This window comes from Microtus oregoni, unplaced genomic scaffold (genome assembly GCF_018167655.1).
Source record: "Microtus oregoni isolate MIOR12 unplaced genomic scaffold, Mior012 000003F_ref0000135, whole genome shotgun sequence".
Classification (NCBI taxonomy): Eukaryota; Metazoa; Chordata; class Mammalia; order Rodentia; family Cricetidae; genus Microtus; species Microtus oregoni.
The window spans coordinates 40806606-40829403 of record NW_024543062.1 but is presented as its reverse complement, the minus strand read 5'-3'; the positions used below and the strand labels follow the sequence as shown (position 1 = coordinate 40829403).

Below are 22798 nucleotides of genomic sequence, written 5' to 3'. Positions count from 1 at the left end.
GTTAGACTGTCTAAAACACCTGATTGGTCTAATAAAGAGCTGAATGGTCAATAGCAAGAAACAGAAATAGAGAAAGGTAAAAGCCCAGAGGCAAAAGGTAGACAGGATAAATTAAGAAAAGCTGGCAAGAAACAAGCCAAGATAAGGCGAGGGATTTATAAGTCTGTGTGTGCATTTATTTGGGAGCTGGGTGGTGGGGCTCCCAAAGAGTAAAGGATAAAATAGTAAAACAAATAGCTACAGGGCTTATCTTGACTGTTAACTGATCTAGCCATTGTGGCTGGCACCACACCCTAGGCAGGGGTCTTGAACTCCAGAAATTAGGGAAAGCTACATAAAAGCTGCAAGCAAGCAAAGCTCTGTCTACTCTCTTTGCTCTTGACTGTGAGTATATGACTAGCTGCTTGAGCCTCTGCCTTGACTTCTCCTCAGTCATGGGCTGTGACCCTTTTCTCCCCCATGGTGCCGTCTGTCAGGGTATATTAGCACACAACAGAAATGAAACTAGGACAGACAAGAAACAGTAAATAAATAATGATCACCACTGAGGCATGCTTAGTAGTCGGGAAAATTCTCAAGCCAGAGCTTCTCAATGTCTCATGCCTAACGGTCCAGGAACAGACATATTTCTTTTTCTTTTTGAGACAGGTTCTCACTATTTAGCCGAGGCCGGCCTTGAACTCATGACCCTTCTACAGCTGCCTCTCAAATCAAATCCCATGGTTTTGTGTATGCACCACCACACCCAGTCTTAAATATTTTTTAATGAGCAAAATTTTCTTTAAAAATAAGAAATTTAATACTCTAAAGAGAAATTATTTTCAGATTTTATTTGGTGTTTGTGTGTACACTCCCGCGTGTATGCAGGAGCATGCAGGCCATGAAGCCCTTGTGAGGGTCAGAGAATAACTCTCAGGAGTTACTTCCTACCACCCATGGGACCTAGGAACTAACTTAGGTCATCATGCCTGCTCACTTCTAGCCACTGAGACATCTTGCCAACCTAGGAAATGGGGTTTTATAGAAAGCTTGTTTTTAAGTTGTTTTTCAGGAAAATGAAAATTAACAAAGTGAACACTCAAAGTACCAATAAGAAACTTTGATTTCCCATGGGCAAATACCACTGGACCTCATTCATAACTGTGCCTGGGCATTCCTTCATTTATGTTCCAGAGTAACTTCAAAGCAGGGCTCTGTTCTTCCTCGACGACCCGAGGCTGGAGAGCAGAGAGTGGGTCTTATGGAGTGTGGGTTTCTCTGCACACCACTCAGCATTTCGTTCCCCAGATCTTAAAGTGATCAGCTCCCAGACTCTCGGGGAGGCCGCTGGGGAACCTTGCTCACTCTGGTCTCTTTGTTCCCTTCTCTGACCAGCAGCCAGGAGGAACCAGCATCGCCTCTTCCTTTGCCATGGTAAACAGTTAAGGCCAGCCTGAGCTTTCCAGAGTTCAGCCTAACACTGGCTCTGCTCAGAAAGACACGTGACTGTAGAGCCAATCACATGACCACACGCTGAAGGCTTTACCAGATGGGGCCCAAAGGAGCACAGAGGGCTGTTTGGGGTGATGTGAGGAGAATGTCTTGGAGAGACAGCATAGGCTGGTGTGATGTTCATATTAATTATCAACTTGACAGGATCGGAAGTCATTTAGGAAATGACATTCTGGGCATGCCCATGAGGAGCTACCCGGAAATGGTTGGTTGAGTGGGAAGACCCATCTAAAGCAGAGCCTGGAGGCGGATCATTCATTCCATAAGAGAGACTCTTTAGCTCTGTTGAGGAATGGCCAGGCTGAATGACTCCACTCAGGAGTCAACTGTGTGGTAGGAGGACGCTGCCTGTGGGCAGAAAGTCATTTCTGTGTTTCTCACCCTTGAGTTATTTCCCCGGAACTCCACTGTCTTAGCGAATTTTTCTGTAGCTGTGATAAAATATCTTGACAAAGGCAATAAAAGGAAGGAATCGTTTATTTTGGCCCACAACTCAAGGGTTCAGTTTATCGTGGTGGGGAGTCTTAGGCAGCTGTTTATAGTGTGTCCTCAGATATACCCACAAGCCAGTCTATCTAGACAATTCCTCACTGAGTGACTCTGGGCTGTGGCAAGTGGACATTTCAACCTGACCAGCACGGCTGTAGTGCACAGGGACTCTATGATCTATCTTCAGAGAATCCAAGACAAGAAACACAACTATAAAATAAAAGTAAAGAACAGAAGCAGCACCCTGCATAAGGGATGGTTTGCATCTTGCTGCCACAGTAAGGCAAGTAGTGGAGAGACATGGCAGCACCCTTTCTACCACAATTGTGTCCCAAGTGGAGTCGCTCAGCCTGGCCATTCCTCAAGACAGCATAAAGCAGTTTTTCTCACAATCTGCCCCTGGGAGTGGTGCACCACAACCACTTGCAGTGCTTGAGAGAAATGCAAGTTCCTGGTCCCATCTCTGACCTGCTAAGTTAGAAACTCTGAAGATGAGATTCAGCAATCTATGAGTTTTGAGGAAGTCAGCCACTGTGTTGTGAGAACCTCATAAAGCAGACACATATAGATCCTTCTAAGAACTGATAGTTTCCCTCAGCCAACAGCCAGAAAGAAAGTAGAGTCCTTCTTACATTCACAGGAATTCTGCCAATAACCTTGAAAACTCAGAAGAGAACCCCATGCTCCAGAAAGGAATGCAGTCTGGCCAACTCCTAAGTTACAGAGACCTTGAGCAGAAGAATCTGCTAAACCATTTCCAGCCTCTTGACGCAGAGAAAGAACCAGGCTATCAGTGCATCTTGTTTAAAGTTACTGAGGTAATTTGTTATGTGGTAAAGGAGAGGATTATATACCCTCAGGTCCCACGTCCCCAAAGCATAGGGAAAGAATCCTTACTTGAACCAGAGCAAGACAGCAGGACAGAAGTATGTGCTACCTCTGGGAAAGCCAATCTGTAGTCTGAGAAGAGGCTGGAGAGTAGAGATCCTAACCCGCCAACTGCCACAAGGGACACACCAGGGAGCCCTGCTGAGGCTGCAAGGAGGGACCAGCTCGTATGACCCATGCATGAACTTCTCCTGCACAGAGGAGGGCACAGATTTGAAGAGACCAGTGGAATACACATCTGGTGTGTGTACATTCATAGAGAAGCTGTAAGAGAACTGAACATGTGCCTTCCTCTTGTTAGCTACAGAAATGGACAGTGATATCTGACGCTTTGGTTTCCATGACAGACCTGAGTAAAAGTACCCTAACATGCAAATGACTTTCTGCTTTGATAAGTGAGTTGGTCAAAGCCTATGTTCCCTTATCTCCTCCAAGAGCCTCTGAATTATAGTCACCTTGTGGCTCCCAGCATGTTCTGAGGCCTAGAGTGAAACAATTCATGCCTCGAGGCTGACCATAACCCAGACAGCTCTGCAGTTGATGAGAGGTGAGATGGTCTTTAGAGACAGTCTTGCTATGATGTTTTCCTAGTTATTTCTTAACAGAGACAATTTATTCACTGCTCAGATGAAAATGGATTTGTTTAAATATGCTGTATCTAACTTTATGACCCTGGGGTTGAAGATTTTGTATTAGGTTGCTAGGGCACATTAACAAAATGCCAGTAACTGGGTTAAACAACAGAAATTTATTGTCTCATAGTTCTGAAGGCCAGAAGTCCACATTCAAGACATTGCCAGTTTTTTTTTTAAGGGCAGAGTTATATTGGATACGTGTCAACTCCAATGATGCTATTTTAACTAGATTGTCAACAAAGATTATTTCCAAATAAGGTCTGTTGCAAAGATATTGGGAGTTAGTATTTGAAATGTTTCTGTAAGGGACACAATTCAAACTAGAATGATAAAGTAGTTCAAAAGCTGGGTTGTCATGACAGCAGCACAAGCCCAGGAGGTGGTAGCCATGTCTATAATCCAAGCACTTGGGAGGCTGGGGTTCACTACAAGTCAAGGCCAGCCTGGGCTATAGAGTGAAACCTTAATTCAAAAAGTAAACACCACCAAGACTTAAAGTTAGAATTCAACAACAACACTAATTGCAGAAAGCCTACAAACTCATAAAAATTGGACAATGCACAATTGAATCACCCCTGAGTCAAGGAAAAAAGAAAGAAATTAAAGACTTCCTAGAATTAAATGAAAATAAATATACAACATACTCAAACCTATGGGATACCATGAAAGCAGTGCTAAGAGGAAAGTTTATTGCACTAAATGCCCCCATAAAATAAAGTTGAGAAATCTCACACTAGTGACTTAATGGCAGACCTGGAAGCTCTAGAACAAAAAGAAGCAAACTCACACAGGAGGAGTAGAGGACATAACGGAATTGTGGGCTGAAATAAAAAATAATAGAAGCAAAGGAAACAATACAAAGAATCAATGAAACAAAGATCTGGTTCTATGAGAAAATCAACAAGACAGGCAAACCCTTATCCAAACTAACTAAAAGGCAGAAATTAACAAAATGTGAAATAAAAAAGGGGGCATAGCAACAGACACTGAGGAAATCCAGAGAATCATTAGGTCATTCTTGAAAATCTATACTTCACAAAATTGGAAATTCTAAAAGAAACGAACAATTTCTGGATAGATACCACATACCCAAATTAAATCAAGACCAGATGAACAATTTAAAAAGACCTAAGGAAATCGAAGCAGTCATCAAAAGTCTCCCAACTTAAAAAAAAAAAAAAAGCCCAACGCTGCATGGTTTCAGTGCAGGAGTCTACCAGAACTTCAAAGAAGAACTAATACCTATAAAACTCAAAGTGTTCCACATAACAGAAACAGAAGGAACATTGCCAAACTCTTTTTACGAGGTTATAGTGACCCTGATACCCAAACCACAGAGAGACTCAACTAAGAAAGAGAATTACAGACCAATCTTCCTCATGAACATTCATGCAAAATACTCAATAAAAAGCTGACAAACTGAATCCAAGAAAACATAAAAAAAAAAAAACAACAAGTTGGCTTTATCCCAGAGATTCAGGGTTGGCTAAACATACAAAAATCTGTCAAAATGCCACATGATCATCTCATTAGATTTTGGAAAAACCTTTGACAAAATCCAACATCCCTTCATGATAAAGGTCTTGGAGAGATCAGGATACAAGGAACTTATCTAAACTTAATAAAAGCAATGTACAGCAAGGCAACAGCCAATATCAAAATAAATGGAGAGAAACTGAAAGTGATCCCACTAGAATTAGAAACAAGCCAAGGCTGCCCCCTCTCCCCATATCTATCCAATATAGTACTCAAAGTTCTAGCAGGAGCAATAAAAAACTAAAGGAGATCAAGGTGATACAAATTGGAAAGGAAGAAGTCAAATTCCTACTATTTGCAGATGCTCTGATAGTATATATATGTGACCCCAAAAATTCTACCAGGTAACTCCTACAGCTGATAAACACCTTCAGTAATGTGGCAGGATACAATATCAACTCAAAATCATCAGTAGCTATACACAAAGGATAAACAGGCTGAAAAAAATCAGAGAAACATCACCCTTTACAACAGCTCAAACAGCATTAAAATATCTTGGGGTAACACTAAACCACAGAAGTGAAAGACCTTTACGAAAAGAACTTTAAGTCATTTAAAAAAGAAATCAAAGAAGATATCAGAAAATGGAAAGATCTTCCATACTCGTGGGTTGGTAGGATTAACATAATAAAAATGGCAATCTTTCCAAAAACAATCTACAGATTCAGTGCACTCCTCATCAAAATCCCAACACAGTTCTACACAGACCTCCAAATAACAATGCTCAACTTCATGTGGGGAAAAAAAACAAAAAAAACAGGAGAGTCAAAACAATCCTATACAATAAAAGAACTTCCAGAGGCATTAGCATCCCTGACATCAAGCTCTATTATAAAACTACAGTAATAAAAACAGCTTGGAATTGGCATAAAAACAGACATGTGGAGCAATGGAATCAAATCAAAGACCAGGATATTAATCCACAAACCTATGAACAACTGATTTTTGACAAAGAAGCTGAAATTATACAATGGAAAAAATAAAGCATCTTCAACAAAGGGTGCTGATAGAACTAGATGTAGAAGAATGAAAATAGATCCATATCTATCCCCATGCACAAAACTCAAGCCCAAGTGGATCAAAGACTTCAGCATAAATCCAGTCACACGAAACCTGATAGAAGACAAAGTGGGAAGTACCTTAGGGGCATGGGCCCAGGAGACCACACCAGTAGCACAGACACTAAGAGCAACAATTAATAAATGGGACCTCCTGAAACTGAAAAGCTTATGTAAGGCAAAGGACACCATCAATCAGACAAAAATTGCAGCCTACAGAATGGGAAAAGATCTTCACCAACCCCACATCAAATAGAGGACTAATCTCCAAAATATATAAATAACTCAAGAAACTAGACTGCAAACTATCGAATAATCCAATTTAAAATGGGGTACAGATCTAAACAGAGAATTCACAACAGAAGGATCTCAAATGACTGAAAGACACTTAAGGAATTAATAAACACCCTTTAGCCTTTAGAAAAATGCAAATTAGACAACTCTTAGATACCACCTTACACCAGTCAGAATGGCTAAGATCAAAAATACCCAAGATAGCTTATGCTAGAGAGGATGTGGAGTAAGGGGAACACTCATCCATTGCTGATGGGGGTAGGGCAGGTGGAAGGTGAGGGGAACAAGAGGAGGGAGAGGGAATTGGGATTGTGGTGTCAAATGAGAAAAGACTGTTTATTAAAAATGAATAAATACTAGGTTAAAAAACAACAACAAAAAGTAAACACACCCAGGAGCTGCACAGGTTCAAACCAGACAAATTCCAGTGGACAAAATCTCATTCCCTAACCAAGAGGAGATGGGGTTGAGGGCAATTTGCTACGGATATCTGGGAAAGGAAAAATCAGTTTTCTCCAATAGAGTGTCACTGGATATGTCAACCAATCCCAGGGCATGCTCCATGCCCAGGAGGCTAGCACAAAACAGACTCCATAGTTCTTTTTGTGGTTTGTTGTTGTTGTTTTCTTTTGTTTGGGTATTTTTTTTGTTTTATTAGGGTTCTTTTTTTGTTTGTTTGAGAAAGAGAGATCATGAAGTTGAGTGAGCAAGGAGGTGAAGGGATCTGGGAGAAGTCATTGGGGAAACAAATATGATCAAAATATATTATATAAAAATTTTTAAATCAAAAACCAAAAACAGTCTTCAAAGTTATTTGATTGTACATTCAAAATAAAAGAATACTTTTATATGTATGGGTGTTTTCCCCACATTTATGTTCATGCACCATGTGTGTACCTGGTGCCCAGAAGAAGGTATTAGATCTCCTGGAACTGGAGTTATAAACTACTGTGAGCTACCATGTGCTGGGACTGGAACCTGAGTTAATCAATGAACCATCTATCTAGTCCCCAGATGGGTAAATTTTATGGTTTATGTAATATTTGGCAATAGTTTTAGAAACAGTATGGTTACGATAAAAAAGTCAAGTCATTTTCTGTGTTGAGGTTCAACATCAGTCTGTTAAGTAGACCAAAGTCCATTGTCTGTGCAAGTGTGGAGGCATGGTCAACATCAGGAGCAAATGAGAGGAAGGCGGCACAACTGGGAACACTATCCATGGAAATCTCTGTGAACAAAGTGACAGAAACAATAGACTTTCCCTGGAGAGAGGGCCTTTCCTGGTAACTCCTTTAGCATTTTTTTATGAATTCTATGGATGCATCACCTCTTCCAAAACAAGGGTAATTACAAATTTATAATTACACAAGCCAAAGTAGACATTCAGTGCTGGAGATCGGTTTTTAGAAAATGAAGTGATTTTTCCCTCCCATGGGCGAGGTCATTGGCTAATGAAGGAGCTGCCAGAGCTCGTACTTCCCCTCAAGTGCTGATAACAGTTCAGTGCCTCCCAGTAATGAGCCAGAGCCCACAAGGGGCATTTCTACTTCATAGCTGTGTTTGAGATGAGAGACTTTGTGCTCTTTTGGATTACCTCACTCCTTTACATGGGGGTTGGAGGAGGAGTCTTCCACATAAATTGTTCCAGGGAAAAGGGACACTGTAAACATTAAAGCAATAAATGGTATTAGGAGCTGGGCAACAAGGCCCTATTTATACATATGTACTAATTCTGAGCACTTGCTGGGCTGTGGTTAAATGGGGGAACGTGTGGCACCATTTGATTTTCCTTTAACAGCACTGACCATCACACATGGGGCACAGTACCGTGTACTGCATCGTGAGCATCACAAGGGGGCACTACCGTGTACTGCATCGTGACCATCACACAGGGCACACTACCATGTACTGCATCGTGAGCATCACAAGGGGGCACAGTACCGTGTACTGCATCGTGAGCATCACACATGAGGTACACTACCGTGTACTGCATTGTGAGCATCACACAGGGGGCACAGTACCGTGTACTGCATCGTGAGCATCACAAGGGGGCACTACCGTGTACTGCATCGTGAGCATCACACAGGGGCACACTACTGTGTACTGCATCGTGAGCATCACACATGGGGTACACTACCGTGTACTGCATCGTGAGCATCACACATGGGGTACACTACCGTGTACTGCATCGTGAGCATCACACATGGGGTACACTACCGTGTACTGCATCGTGAGCATCACACAGGGTACACTACCGTGTACTGCATCGTGAGCTTTTTTGCCCTTTCACTTCTTCTAATTTCCTGAAGGCCAATGTTGAGGTGATTCCTTTTCTAATTTCAATAAAATTGCATCATGGAAGTGATTCCTATGATGGAAGAGTTGGCGTCTACAAAGCAGGGAGCCAGGCACATGATCCCAGTGCTGGGGAGTTGGAGGCAAACCTTAGCTACCTGAGTGTGCATGGACACACACACACAGAGACACACACACACATACACACAAAAGGGAGGATTAACACAAATAACAGTTCCTTTCTTAATAACTTCAAAGACTTAAAATACATCAGACATCAGTTTTTCTTGTCCTTCTTATTGGACATCTGTGTCCTGGTTGTTGAGACCCTTCTACAAAGATAAGCTCACTGTGGATGGACTTCTCCTCAGACATTCTATTACACATACAAATGTGGCTGTGTGAGTGTGTGTGCCTGAATGTAAGGAGGACAGATGATCACTTGCAGGATTCCATTATCTCCTTCTACATTGTGGGTCCCCCAAGTATTGAACTCAAGTTGTCAGACTTGACAGCAAGGACCTTTACTGGCTGAATTGTCTTGCTGTGCGGTAGTTATGTCTTGTCACTAGGTAGTCCTGGCAAACTTAAGAAGCTTTCTAGACATCATATCCAGGCCTCGGCATTCTGGTAGCTCAATGAGGCAGGCAGTGAAAAGCATTCAGGTATTTGTGTGTGGCCACTGTCATGCCAACAGGCATCTCCTCTCTCTCTCTCTCTCTCTCTCTCTCTCTCTCTCTCTCTCTCTCTCTGCTTTGGAGTATGGTTGTGAAAACAGTCTATGATTTTCTCAAATGTATCTTTCTTGGGGCTGGAGAGATGGTTCAGGGATTCTGTACTTGCCTTACGAGTCTGAGGGCAGGAGTTTGGACTGTCAGAAATCTACATAGATGCTAAGTATGTGTGATGGTCTGCCAGTAATTCCAGTTCCAGAATGAAAGGACAGGCCATCTCCAAAACAAGCTGGCTTACACAAAGGATTATTGAGGAGCTGGTGACTAAGGTAGACAAACGTCAGTCTTAGGTCTCTACATGCACATGTGTGCGCTCACTCACATGGAAACATGCTTATTCATACATATGCAAGTTACATATACACACGTATGAAAATAGAAAGAGTTGTTTCTTTAATTCAATAACTTCCTAATGAGACTGTTATTTGAATTGGTTGTAGCCAAGAGAAGTTGAGAGAAAATATTCATTCATGCCAAGGTTTCCTGTGACTCCAAACATATCTGTTTGTAAATGTGTGTAGAAGTACATCTTTTCTCATGGTATGCATCCCGGTGATGTGGGTAGGGAATTATTGACTAGACACACAGCTCTCCCCTGCTCAGGCAAGGGTGCTGATCACTAATCACTGTGTGTTCTCAGCTTTATTGTAGAGGATGTGGGAAGAATGGGCAACTTTAGATAAGACTTCTGATCTAAGCATGCTTTACTTCCTTTGAAAGCAGTTTCCAACTCTCTAGAATTCCTGCTAAAATAAATCTTTCTTGGAATAAATTGAGGTATCAAAATAGGTGAGTGTACATGTGTGCGTATTTGGTCATCTGCTTTTCCATAAAATGAAGCCTATTATCCCTGCTGAGCTGAAATAACTTGGCAGATTGTGTTATCTGAGCATGTATGTTCGTGTGTTTGTACACAGTGATATCTGAGTGTGTTTGGTCTTCATCTCAGCAGTGTGTATAAAAGAGAGGAACAGGGTGCAGGTGGATCAGCTATTGGAGGCACTGCTGTGATTTTATTTATGTGTGTGTACATGTATGAGTGGGTGAGTGTGCACATGTGTGGATGTGGAGTCCAGGCAACCCTGGGTGTCGTTCTTCAGGAGCTATCCACCCTTTTGTTGAGACAGGGTGTCTCAGTGGCCTTGGGTTTGCTGAGTATGGTAGGCAGGCAAGTCAGGCAGCCCCAGCATCCTGCTTTCTCTCTCTCCCCATCGCTGTGATTACAAGCCTGTGTCACTAGGACTGGCTTGCTCTTTCTTTCATTCTTTTGTTCTTTCGTTCTTTCTTTCTTCCTTCCTTTTTTCCTTTTCTTTTTGAATTCTGTGGATCAAATTCAAAATCTTCATGCTTGTAAAGCAAGTTCTTATCTTACTGAGCCATATCCATGGCCTAGAACTGTGGTTTTCTTCTTTTTCTGCTTTTTTTTTCCTCCTGGTAATGTTGGGAATTGAACCCAGAGCCTTCCTTGTGAAGACTGGATAAGACTGCTAACTTTCTTTAGTAGAGTCCAGAATTATACCAGCACAGAGAAAGAAATCATTGGATCTGATTGATACTTATAACAGAAAATCCTGTTTGACATAGTAATAAAAAATATAAATGCTCGTACATAACAGGAAGTACCGAGGTGTAGACTAGGTCAGCATAGAGCTGAGAAAGCTCCCCTAAGCCCCAGAGTAATAGTCCTTTAACCCCTGTATCTCTGCAGGGCTCACAAAGCATGTGCACATGTCCTCCGCCTTGGTTCATGTACTAACCCTTTAACACTCTGTCCCCACAGGGTGGCTGAGGAAAACAGGCCTTGGAAACATTCCATAAGCTGTTGAGAATGAAGGCATGGCCTTGCTTGAATCATTTCCAAAGCTAAACAGTTCTTAACTCCTTTCTTGATTCTGCTCAAGACCTCAGAGCCTTTACACTCCTGTGACATCTCGGGAGTTCACACTTGGATAGAAGGGACTCTCATCTAGTCTGTGGCCCTCACTAGGTGTCTTAGAGTTTCTATCGCTGTGAAGAGACACCATGACCATGACAACTCTTAGAAAGGAAAACATTTAATGGGCTGGCTTACAGTTTCAGATGGTTAGTCCATTATCATCATGGCGGGGCATGGTAGTATGCAGGCAACAGGAAGTAAACTGTCTCACAGAGTGCAGCTTGAGCAAAGGAGACCTCAAAGCCTACCCCCACAGTACCACACTTCCTCCAACAAGGCCACACCTACTCTTTCAAAGTCACACTTCCTAATAATGCCAACCCCTATGGGGGGCATTCTCTTTCAAGCCATCACACGAGGATGCTGTGGTTTAAGTTATTAATCTCAGTGAATATTTTCAGGCAACAGATCAAGCAGTGACTAAAACATCTCAGAAGTTGTTAGCTGCTATTTCTGGAGTGCACACACCCTCGGGCTATGGTGTGTGTGTGTGTGTGTGTGTGTGTGTGTGTGTGTACGCACGCGTGTGCATGCACAGGCACACAGGTGCACACACGTGTGCACACCTCCCCATGAGATTGTTTTTCTTTTGCAGTTAGGGGAGAGATAACATAAAGAACATAGACTTGACATTAGGAGGCTCAGATAAGGGCCCCAGTGCCCTGCTCATTTGACGTCCCCAAAGAACTCTCTCTCTGCTTCAACAACTAATGGGACCACAGGGACCATCTTTAAGAATCAAAAATACTATAGGAAACTAACTTCTCTTTCTTTGTATTAATTTCTTTGGCTAGCATACTGAATTTTTTCTTTTGTGTCCTGCCTCCTCTTCCCTTCAGGAGACCTATGCAACGATGTCGTTAACCCTTCCTATGTCAGAGAACAAAGTAACTCCTGTGATCTTCATTCCTGGCTTCACATTTCATCATTAAAAGTTCCTTATTTCAAGAATTTCAGAGAACACTGAGTTCTGGTCTTGCAAATTTGTTGTCACTAATCTGGGCGTGGTGGCACCTACCTGTAATCCCAGCACGAAGGAGATGGAGACAAGAGATTCAGAAGTTCAAGACCAGTTTAGGGTATATATATAGAAAATTTGTGGCTGGCTTGGAAGCATGACACCCTGTTTCAAACCAAAACAATAGGTAAAAGAAAAGGAAAACTTTGGGGACTGGCAAGGTGTCTCAGCAGGTAAAGGTTACTGCCACTGAGCTAGCAACCTGAGTTTGATCTGTGGGACCCACATAGTGAATGGGGAGAACTGACTCCCAAAATTTGTCCTCTGACATCTACATTTACATTATGACATGTGCATGTGTGCGGCACACACACCCACTATATATATGTGTGTGTGTGTGTGTGTGTGTGTGTGTGTGTGTGTGTGTAATTTTTGCAAAGGAATTTTTGGTACTTTGCTCCTAAACTGAGGCAGATATTTAGTGTTATATTATTTTATAATTTTTCTCTTTGTGCTCATCACAGACACTTTCTGTGTAGCCATAGGTCTGGTGGTGAGAGGTATGTGTTGTACATAACTGACCTTTCACTTGGCCACAGTTATGGGAAGGTTGGTCAGGACTGAGAAAGAGCCCAGAACACACTGTATCCTGGGTTCCTCAGGCTGCTATAATGAAGGACTACAAATTTAGCAGCTTGAGACACAAATGTATAATCCTGCAGTTTGGGAGGTCCCAGTTCTAACAGCAACATGTTGGCAGAACTGCCTTCTTTTCTGGAGGCTCCCGGGGAAAGTCCCTTCCCTGCCTGTTCCAGCTCTAGAGAACTGCCTGGATACCTTGGCCCCACTTTCCTCCCATTTCCAATAAAATGCAGCCAGTAAACTCCAGCAAGGGACCTTAGCAAGGACTCATGCCAAAGGACCTACAGAACAAGTGCAACTGCCTAGGACAGACACAAACCACTTCCACTGTCTGTCCTAGCCCCAACTGACCTTGGAGAAGTTTCTGTCCTGGCTGCCAGCTCCAAAGCAGAGTTCTTATTGACCTATAGTGGGTTTTAAATAAACATTGGCAAATTCCTAATTAGTCTATTTCCATTGCTCCTTCATCCATCTTCAACGTTATTTCAGGTACCTGCTTGCTCTGTGGTTGGTCCTGTGCAGTTCTATGGCATTTCAGCTATCTGTTCTACAGCCAGGATTGACCTGTGCTGCATGCTCAACCCCTGGATGTGGGACTCAGGAACTGCCTCTCTGCCCCTTGGAGACTACTCACTTTGTTTACATTTGTTTCAGAGGGAAGCTGCTCGACACACTGGCACAAGCATATCTGCCAATTCAACACTTTGGGTGTTGTTAACAGACTTGGATGGACTCTTATTTCCAAATGAATGCCCTTCTTCTAAGCGCGTTTTCTATAGTATGTCTGAAATAGAAGTCACAAGGGCAGATGGGAAAACCAGCACTAAAATGTGACGGTAGGCTTTAACAAAATAAGAACTAGATTGTTCTGTTCATCTTGCATCTGTTTGGAGGGTGTGAGACAGTGTAGCACAAGCCATGTTAGGAAGCAAAGCAGAAGAGTGTGTGGGGAGATGAGGCAACATTTGCTAGCAATTATGCTTTGGGTCTTGAAGCCAAGTCCTGAATTCGAATCAGCAAAACGAATAAGGAGTCTTCCAGGAAGTTCACTTTCATTTCAAGATGAAATTTAATATAACATTTGGTGGTTTGAATGTAACCCTTTTCATCAGCAGAAAAAAGCAGCTTGCTTGTTTGTTTCCATGGGCTGACATCTTGTTTGGGTGTCAACAGTGCAGAGCCTGTGACAAGCAGTTGATCTCTAGGGAAATGCAGCCAAAAGGAAGGTCCCAGCCAAGCCAGGAACTTCAGCTCAAACCCTCTTCTCAGACAGACAATGCCACCCCTTGTGTGGCTAAAGAACAGGGACAGGGCTCTGTACCAGGGCAGGAATGACAATATGCCCTAAGATTCACTGTTTTATTAATGGGGGTTTGTGCTACTGTTCCATGAAAGACAACTGTGTATCTTCTGAAAACAGAATCATATTCTTGTGTGGTGTCCTGGAAAAATACACAGTCATTCTAAAACACTAAATCTTTTGTAAAAATTACACACACACACACACACACACACACACACAATTCATTAAAGGATGTGAACTTAATTCTTATATTCTAACACTGCTCAGAAATGCTTGTAATGAGTGTTCTAGTGATCTGTGCCTCTTTGCTGACCCCTCCCATCATTTTGCCTTGATTGCCATCTCAGTCCAATTACTGAACCATCTATTATCCTGGGAATTCTTGACTGCTCTTTTAATGGCGTGCCTCTCCTGACACTTTCCAAGCCTTCTTTGGTGATTTCTCAATGCCATTTTCTTTATCTGCAGAGCTAATAACCTTCCAGCTTCAATAAAATCTCCTTGTTCCCTCCTGCCTGAGAGCCGTTTTGCTGGTGTGATCACCTCAATATCTTGCTCCTGCAAATGGAATTTGGCTTTACAGACAGCTCGTACAGTTCTTCCTCCTACCAACCTAAAAAAGAAAATTGCAGATTCGTCGCTGGTGGCACATGCTTGTGACCCCAGTACTTAGGAGGCCGAGGCAGGGGGATTGACGCAAATTCAAGGCCTGCCTGGGTTACAGTAAGTTCCAGGCTAGTCAGCACTACACAGTGAGACCCTGACTCACAATCACAAAAATAGAAAAGAAACTTTAATTTTATGTGAGCACTGCGCATTTGCTTTAAACATGCAGAGGTTGACGTAATCATCAGTGCACACGTTAAACAGCGGGTGCAGCTTTAATTCCGAACAGCAGCTGTCTGCTTCCCAGTTTCCTACCCCTTAGCTATTGGGTGTTTCCTCCACAGCACACAGACCCTGTCTACACTGTTTCTCTCCTTCACACTGTAAGCACCCTCTGTCTCCCCATCCAGACTCATATAAGTGTTCTGTGTCCACTCATTTTCTGAATTAGTGACATAACAAATTTAGTTCAATCAATTTTCAGCCATAATTTTGGTCATTTTCCTCCATCCGTCATACAGTATTTTTAACTTTTCTTCTTGTAAAACTTTGTCGTTGCCGGGCGTTGATGGCACACGCCTTTAATCCCAGCACTCGGGAGGCAGAGGCAGGCGGATCTCTGTGAGTTCGAGGTCAGACTGGTCTACAGGAGTTAGTTCCAGGACAGGAACCAAAAGCTATGGAGAAACCCTGACTCGAAAAACAAAAACAAAAAACAAAAAACAAAAAAAAAACCCCTTTGTCGTGGTTCCCCCCACCCCACCCCGCAGTTCATGGTTGCTTAGTGTTTTTATTTGGTTGTTTGTTTTCCATATCGCTGAGGAGGCCCCAAACTCCTCACTGGAGTGCCAGTGTACTTGAAATACAGGGATCCCGGGCATTTTCTCTGCGTGTCTGCGGAGACCTCACCAGAGGCAGGTGGAGTCTATCCTGCTAGGCCCCCAATCGTCACTGTTGACATGGAGATTCTTCTCCTTGTCCTCAATGGAATCTGCTTCCTGGATCTCTCACTTTCTCTTTCTGGTCTCTGAAGTCTCCTCCAGCAGTATCCTGAGATACGGAATTCATTCAACAGTAAGACTTGGTGGTTTATGTAGCCAAAACCAGTCTTTAATCTACCAAACTCCTTCCAGCTTGCTTTCATTCACTCATTTCTTCCCTACTGAATGAGCAGTGTTTTGAGCACGTGTCAAATTTGACTGCATCGAGAGAGCTTTTCCTCGGTGGTGTGAAGGCGAGCACCATCATCTGTGGGACTTGAAACCTCTGAAGAAATTCTGAGTCCTCAAAATTTGAATAGAACTTAATTTTTTTTTCTTCATAGAAGCTTTGTAACTTTTCCCTTGACCAGATTATTTTGAATTTGGTGATGGTATGCCTTGCTGTACGTCTAGTTTTTAATCTCCTATTCTGGTTACTTGATATTTTAATTTCCCCAGCAAACTAGAAATGGACCACACCCTGTAATTTGTGAAAATGATCTCTCATGGTTTCTGTCTTTGTTATCTGACACCATTTTCTAATTATTTTCTCTATGTTTTTCCAATTTCTTCGAGTTTTCATTTCTAAGAGATCTTTCTTGATTTTTCTTTCTTTCCATTGTTTCACGTCATCCCTTCGTAGGACACTGGCCAGTAACTTCCAAAGCTGCCTCAGCTTCTCCAGAGGAGGCTGTGCTCACATCACCGCTCAGCTGCCTGCCTGTGGCGGGTGCTGTGGTTTTGTGGCAGTCGTCAGTCCACTGTGCCATTGTGGAGTCTGTCAGGGAGGCTTGTGGGAGACCTCTGATATGAGGCTTTCATGCAGATTCTGTTTTGGCTGTCAGAGCCCCAGGCCCACGGGCAAGCCCCATGCAGGCGTTTGTGAATGCTGGAAACAGGCTTCTTCTCTGGAGAGGCGTCCTGCAGGAGCAAGTCTGGTGATTTCTTGGTTTTTCCTGGACAAGGCGGAAACGGTGTCTCTTCCTCTGGTCACTGCCTGTGCCAGTGGTTGGCCAACAGAGGAACTGTATTTCAGCCCCTCTTGCCCTTCAGGGCATGTTCTGCTCAGGCTCAGCCTCTCTTGCCCTTCAGCACATGCTCTGCTCGGGCTCAATGCTACAGCTGGGCAGGTGCTTTGTGTGTGGTGCTAGGCAGAGGAGTCCAGCAGAGTGTGCCCTCTATCTTAGCACAGAACTCGCAACTTCATGCCCCATCCTCGGACCTTCTCTCTCTGTGTACTGAAGATGGATTAAACTCTGAAGGGCAATCAATTTTCCAGAAAGTGAAGGACATTTGAGACCCAGTGGTGTATATGCCTCCTAAAGAGACTGTACATCCTGTTCCTGATTCCCATTCAGAAGAGCCTGGTGGCCCTGGTCTGTATCTTCAAAAGGACTTTTATTGTAATTTGTGTGTGTGTGTGTGTGTGTGTGCAAGTGTGTGTGCAAGTGTGTGCACCTGGGAGGTTACAGGACAATTTTGGGGAGGTGTTTATCCCCACTACCTGGATCCTGGGAATCCCACTAAGGATGTCAGGCTTTGTGGCAAGTGGAGCCATTTTGTTGGTCTAGTTCCACATCTGTAGGAAGTCCTGCATTGTAAACAGTTGTTTCCAGTTTCACTTACAGTTAGCTGACACCTTTGTCATCACAATTCTTCACTCATCTTTCAGACTATCACAGCCCTGCCACAGATATATATCCGTGACCTATACGCCTATTCTTCTATCAGTCATCAACCTATCTCTATGTGTGTTCTATCTTTTGGAGACCCCTTTATTGAGATATGGTTATATAGTAGTTTGGATGAGAACGGCTCGATAGGCTCAAATATTTCAATGTCTGGTCCACAGTTGGTGGAACTGTTTCGGGAAGGATCGGAAGGCGTGGTTTTGTTGGAGGAGGTGTAGCATTAGGGGTGACCTTCCAATCTCTCTCTGCCTTCTGCTAGTGGATCAGATGTAAGCTTTCAGTTGGTGCTCATTCCTGCCTACCACCTGCTTGCTGTTCCTGCCTGCCATGATGATCATGAACTTACCTTTGGAAACTGTGAGCAAACCTCCAATTAAATGCTTTTCTTTATAAGTTGCCATGGTCATGGTGTCTCCCTCCAGTAACAGAACAGTAACTAAGATAGATCAGCAGAGATCTCTATATTTAATGTACACAGCACGGTAAGTTTGGGGGTGAGCATGTGTTTGTGAAACCATCACCACTGTCAAGGTCATACATGTCCATCGTGCCCCCATAATTTCTCCCACCCTAATTATGAATGCATATGTGATTTAATTTTTGTGATAAATACTAAAAGTAAGATCTACCATCTTGTGCTACAGAGGTGGCTCAGTAGTTAAGACAATGTACTGTTCATGCAGAGGACCTGAGTTCAATTCCCAGCATCCACTTGTTTGGCTCATAGCTGCCTATAATATCTCCAGAGAATCTGATATCTCAGGGCTTCACGGCACAATACACAGACACATATACATGATTTTAAGAAGTAGATCTACGCTCTTAGAAAATTTCTAGTGTGTAATGCAGTGTTGTTAACCCATGGTGTTGTGTAACTGCATTGTGTATTCTCTGGCCTTGGGAGTGTCTGCTGTGTCTTCTGCTCCTGTTTGACTGTTTTGATTTCACATATAGATATCTGTCTATTTGACTCATTTCATTTTGCCTCTTGTTCTCTAGGTTCATCTCTGTTCTTCTAAGTGGAAAGATTTTCTTCTTTTTTTCCCCATGTATATATGTGTAGTGTGCTTGTGTGTGTAGTGGACATGAACATATATGCGCATGCTTGTGGGAGCCCAAGTGTGACAGCGAGTGACTCCTGTCACTCACTGAGGCAGGTTCTCCACTGAATCTTGCACACAGGGACTAGGAGTGTGTGAACTGAGCTCTGCGAGGGAAGGAGAGGTGGGACTGTCATGAAGAAGCAGACAGCACCAGGAATGTTAGGTCATCTGTGTTAACTGACGTTGTCCAAGAGGAAAATAAGCTCCTCATATCTTTATATGGAGTCATTTCACAACTCAGAACAGAGCACCACTGCAGTCAGGCCCGACGGGCCCCTGTGCAACTGCATTTAGAGCTCCTATCTCCTTCAAACCACATTTCAAAGGTATGCTTCGCTGGCTGGGTCACAATGCTGGCCAGAGTCAAAAAAAAAGTTATATGTCAACCCCAAAGGGATGGATGGTGAAATTAAAAGGACATTTTTTTTGAAGTAAATGTTACAAGAAATGTTGAGGCTAGGGGCTGCCAGCTGGAGGAATCTTTCCAAAATTCAGTCACACCAAAGGGAGTGGCATCATGGTGGTTCCCCTCTTTTCTGAGAGGAAGCGAAGATGTCCTCAATAACTCACATCTGAGTCACTGGCCCGCAGGCCAGTGGCTAGGTTAGCAGGAATCTGCTCCTGTGGGGAAGGGGGCAGAAAGATGGGAAGCAGAAGAGCCAGTTCTGCTGGTGGGTGGGGGAGGCTAGGAGAGGATTCATCATAGAACTGACGTCACAAGCCCTCCCTTACCTCAGAGGAACCCTTTCTGGGAGCTTTATTGGTATTTACTTATTTAAGATAAAAATGAGAAACATTAAACAATTCATTGACCTAGAAAATTTTAGGAACATTTGAAGTAAAATTGTCTCATTAGAAAGATGGTGGGTCTCATGGCTCCTGAAGGGTAAGAGGCTGTGTTGTAGTTAAAACCTTCTCCCCTTGGCCTGCCAACCCCCACCGTGTGTGTGTGTGTGTGTGTGTGTGTGTGTGTGTGTGTGTGTCTGTCTGTCTGGGGGGTGAATTGTGTGAGTGTGTGTGGCAGGGGGTGGAGTCTGCATTTATGCAGACGCCAGAGAATGGCCTTTGATAATTGATGTTTCTCATGAACAGCCTCCTTGCTTTTGGTCATAAGGTCTCTCAACTCAATGGACTTAATGTGGCTTACTGATTTGTCCAGGGAGCCCCAGGGATCCACTTTCTTGGCTCACCTAGTGCTGGGATTGAAAGCATGCTCCCTCATTTTATGAGAGAGAGTGTGGGGGAAGAAGGAGAAGAAAAGAAGAGGAGGAAAGAGACAGAGAAGGGCCCCAGAGAGACACGTGCCGAAGAGAGAACAGTAAGCGATCCAAGATGGCGGGGTGGGAGGAGCAGGGGTTGCCGGGAGTGGGCGTAGCTTGCCTCTTAAAGAGACAAAAACCATAACGCCTCACACTTAGCTTTTTGCATGGGTCCTCACGTTTGTGCTGCAAGTGCTTTACAAACTGAGCCATCTTTGCCGTGCTCTGGACCTCATTTTGGAGTCAGGTGCAGTAGCTAGGTTGTCACCAGACCTAGTACTCCCCCTCCACTCCTCAAGTCTTATTTTTCACAAAGCAGTTCAAACAAGTGATGGAAAGCTAAAAAGAAACAATAATAACAAGCGGGGACCTTAAATGTGCAATTTCCCAGACGGGCAGGTCCATGTTACCCCAGCATGATGGGGATATGCTAAAGAACACACTTTGGAGCCCTGATGTTGGTCTCAGAAAGCTTGAGTCTGGGGCGGTGACTCAGGGTGAGAGCATTTACACTACAATGAGCTGAGTTTGAATCCCCAAAACCCAAATAAAAAGCTAGGCATGGCCCCAAGCTCCTATAATTCCAGAATTGGAGGGCTGAAGCAGGTGAACCCCAAGAGCTCACTGGCCAGCCACCCTGACTGTCTCATACTGACCCAAAGCAATAAGGCAGAGAGTGATGGAGAAGACAGCGGATACTCTGCTGTGACCTGTACATGGACGCTTATGGGCATACACACCTGCATGTTCTCATGCATGCACCACAAGCATCACACACGCACACACACACACGCACACACACACACACAAACACACACACAAACGCACACACACACACACACACACACACCCTGGGCTGCTACCTTGACTTTGTTCCTTTCTAGCTGGGTGACCTTAAAAAAGGCACTGAACTTTTTTGAGCTCTCTTCCCAGTGGGAACACCTTGACATTCAGATATTAAATGAGAAAGTAAGAGTGTGCAGTTGCATACAGAGATCAGGCACATCAGACCTGATGAAGCTGGAGTTTTAGGTAGTTGTGAGCCTCCCGTGTGGGCTAGAAACCAAACTCGGGTCTTTAGTGAGAACAGGATGCACTGTTAACCATGAGCCAGGCCCCAGTCCTCCATCTCTATCAGCCAAATCTGGCCTCCCTACCCTGGCATGTGATAGGCCTGTGACAAGTGTTTCCTCATTTTCGCTTCCTCATGACGTCACCTAAAGTGAGCTCCAGTCAGAGCCTTATTTAAATGTGATTTGCATGGTGGGAAAATACGGAGATGGCAAGATGTATTGTATGCTAATTATTATTTCTACAAGTAGAAATACATAAAATACTAAAAAAAAAAAAAATCCCAGCAGTGGTGGCACACGTCTTTAATCCCAGCACTTGGGAGGCAGAGGCAGGTGGATCTGAGTTCGAGATCAGCCTGCCTACGGAGTGAGTTCTAAAACAGTCGGGGATACACATAGAAACCCTGTCTCAAAAAGACAAAACCAAACCAAAAAAAAAACCAAACAAATAAAACCACCCCCCCCCGCACAAAAATAGTATTCTTATCTAGAAATTTAAGACTGAGCATTTGTCATGTAACTCAGTGGTAGAACACCCCATTGATGTGTGAGGGACTGTGTTCGAGTCCCATCACCAACACAACATACAAAACCAACAACCAACTAAGGAACAAGATTACATTTGTGGAGTTTATAGCGACATTGAACAGTGTTTGGGGTAGAGTTTTATGTAAGAAAAGCAGGCTGGAAAATGCAGCTGACTTCTGCTGCATTAGGATGTAGGAGGAGCTTCGAGAGCACCATCGAGAGCACCAAGTGGCCTCTTTCTTTATATCTTCTGTGATGAAGTCATTGGTCTCACAAGTAAAATGATTTTTAAAGTTCTCTCTTAAATTGTGTTATATGTATAATCCACCAGCCATTTTAAATACTGTTAAACTGATCTGAATTTAGCAATTTGGGGTAGCACATAACGTTTTCTGGGATATGTGAACAGATGTCTAGCTCCCAGACAGCAGAGAGCACCCAGGTTCATCTCACCGAACAAGGGGTTTACTGGGGTTTCTTACAGGAGCGGGAGTCACTCAAGTTAGGCGCACCCCTGAAAAGTGCACCTAGCACTGTGATGACTTAGGAAAGCTGCGCTGCCACAGTTCCCTGAGCACTCTACAGGCTGCACCACGGAAGAGACCCTGCGCTGCCACAGTTCCCTGAGCACTCTACAGACTGCACCACGGAAGAGACCCTTCGCTGCCACAGTTTTCTGGACACTCCGAGGCAGCGCCACGGAAGAGACCCAAGAGACCCTGCGCTGCCACAGTTCCCTGGACACTCCGCAGGGCGCCACGGAAGAGACCTTGCGCTCAGAAATTGAATCTTGGTTATATCACCCTGAGGAGGGAGGGACTTCACAAGTCTTAGAAATTTCCTTAGTTTTCTGACTACTATGAGCTCTTCCCTGAAGGAGAGACTATCTCAATGTGGAAGAATTATAACATGGGACAATATAACGTTTAAACTCTTAGAAATAGATAAAATACAGAAATTCAAGTAGATAACTATACAGTTTGATCTTTACAACACTTTTGTTATGAAGAATATACATCTGGAAAATATAAATAAGACATGAGTGCCCAGTTGAACACACTGGAGTCAAGAAAGGAACACAGAGCATGTCCTCTTCTTCCTACGCAAGACCTTGATCCCCTGCTCCCTCTGTCTTCTGTTCCATTGTTTCAGCTCCACTCTCTCTGTTGACCATAAGGATGACTTTGGCTTGTTCTTGAACTTGATCTAGATATGTGGCATATCGAATCGCTATGAAGAAACACCATGGCCACAACAACCGCAACAACTCTGATAAAGAAAGCATTTAACTGGCACTTG

General features: G+C 43.5%; 1 pseudogene; it reads left to right on the top strand.

The window, feature by feature from the left end:
- The window catches only part of LOC121446192, a 96510-nt pseudogene extending 74157 nt beyond the window's left edge, over positions 1–22353 (top strand).
- Positions 22354–22798: the final 445 nt, after the last annotated feature.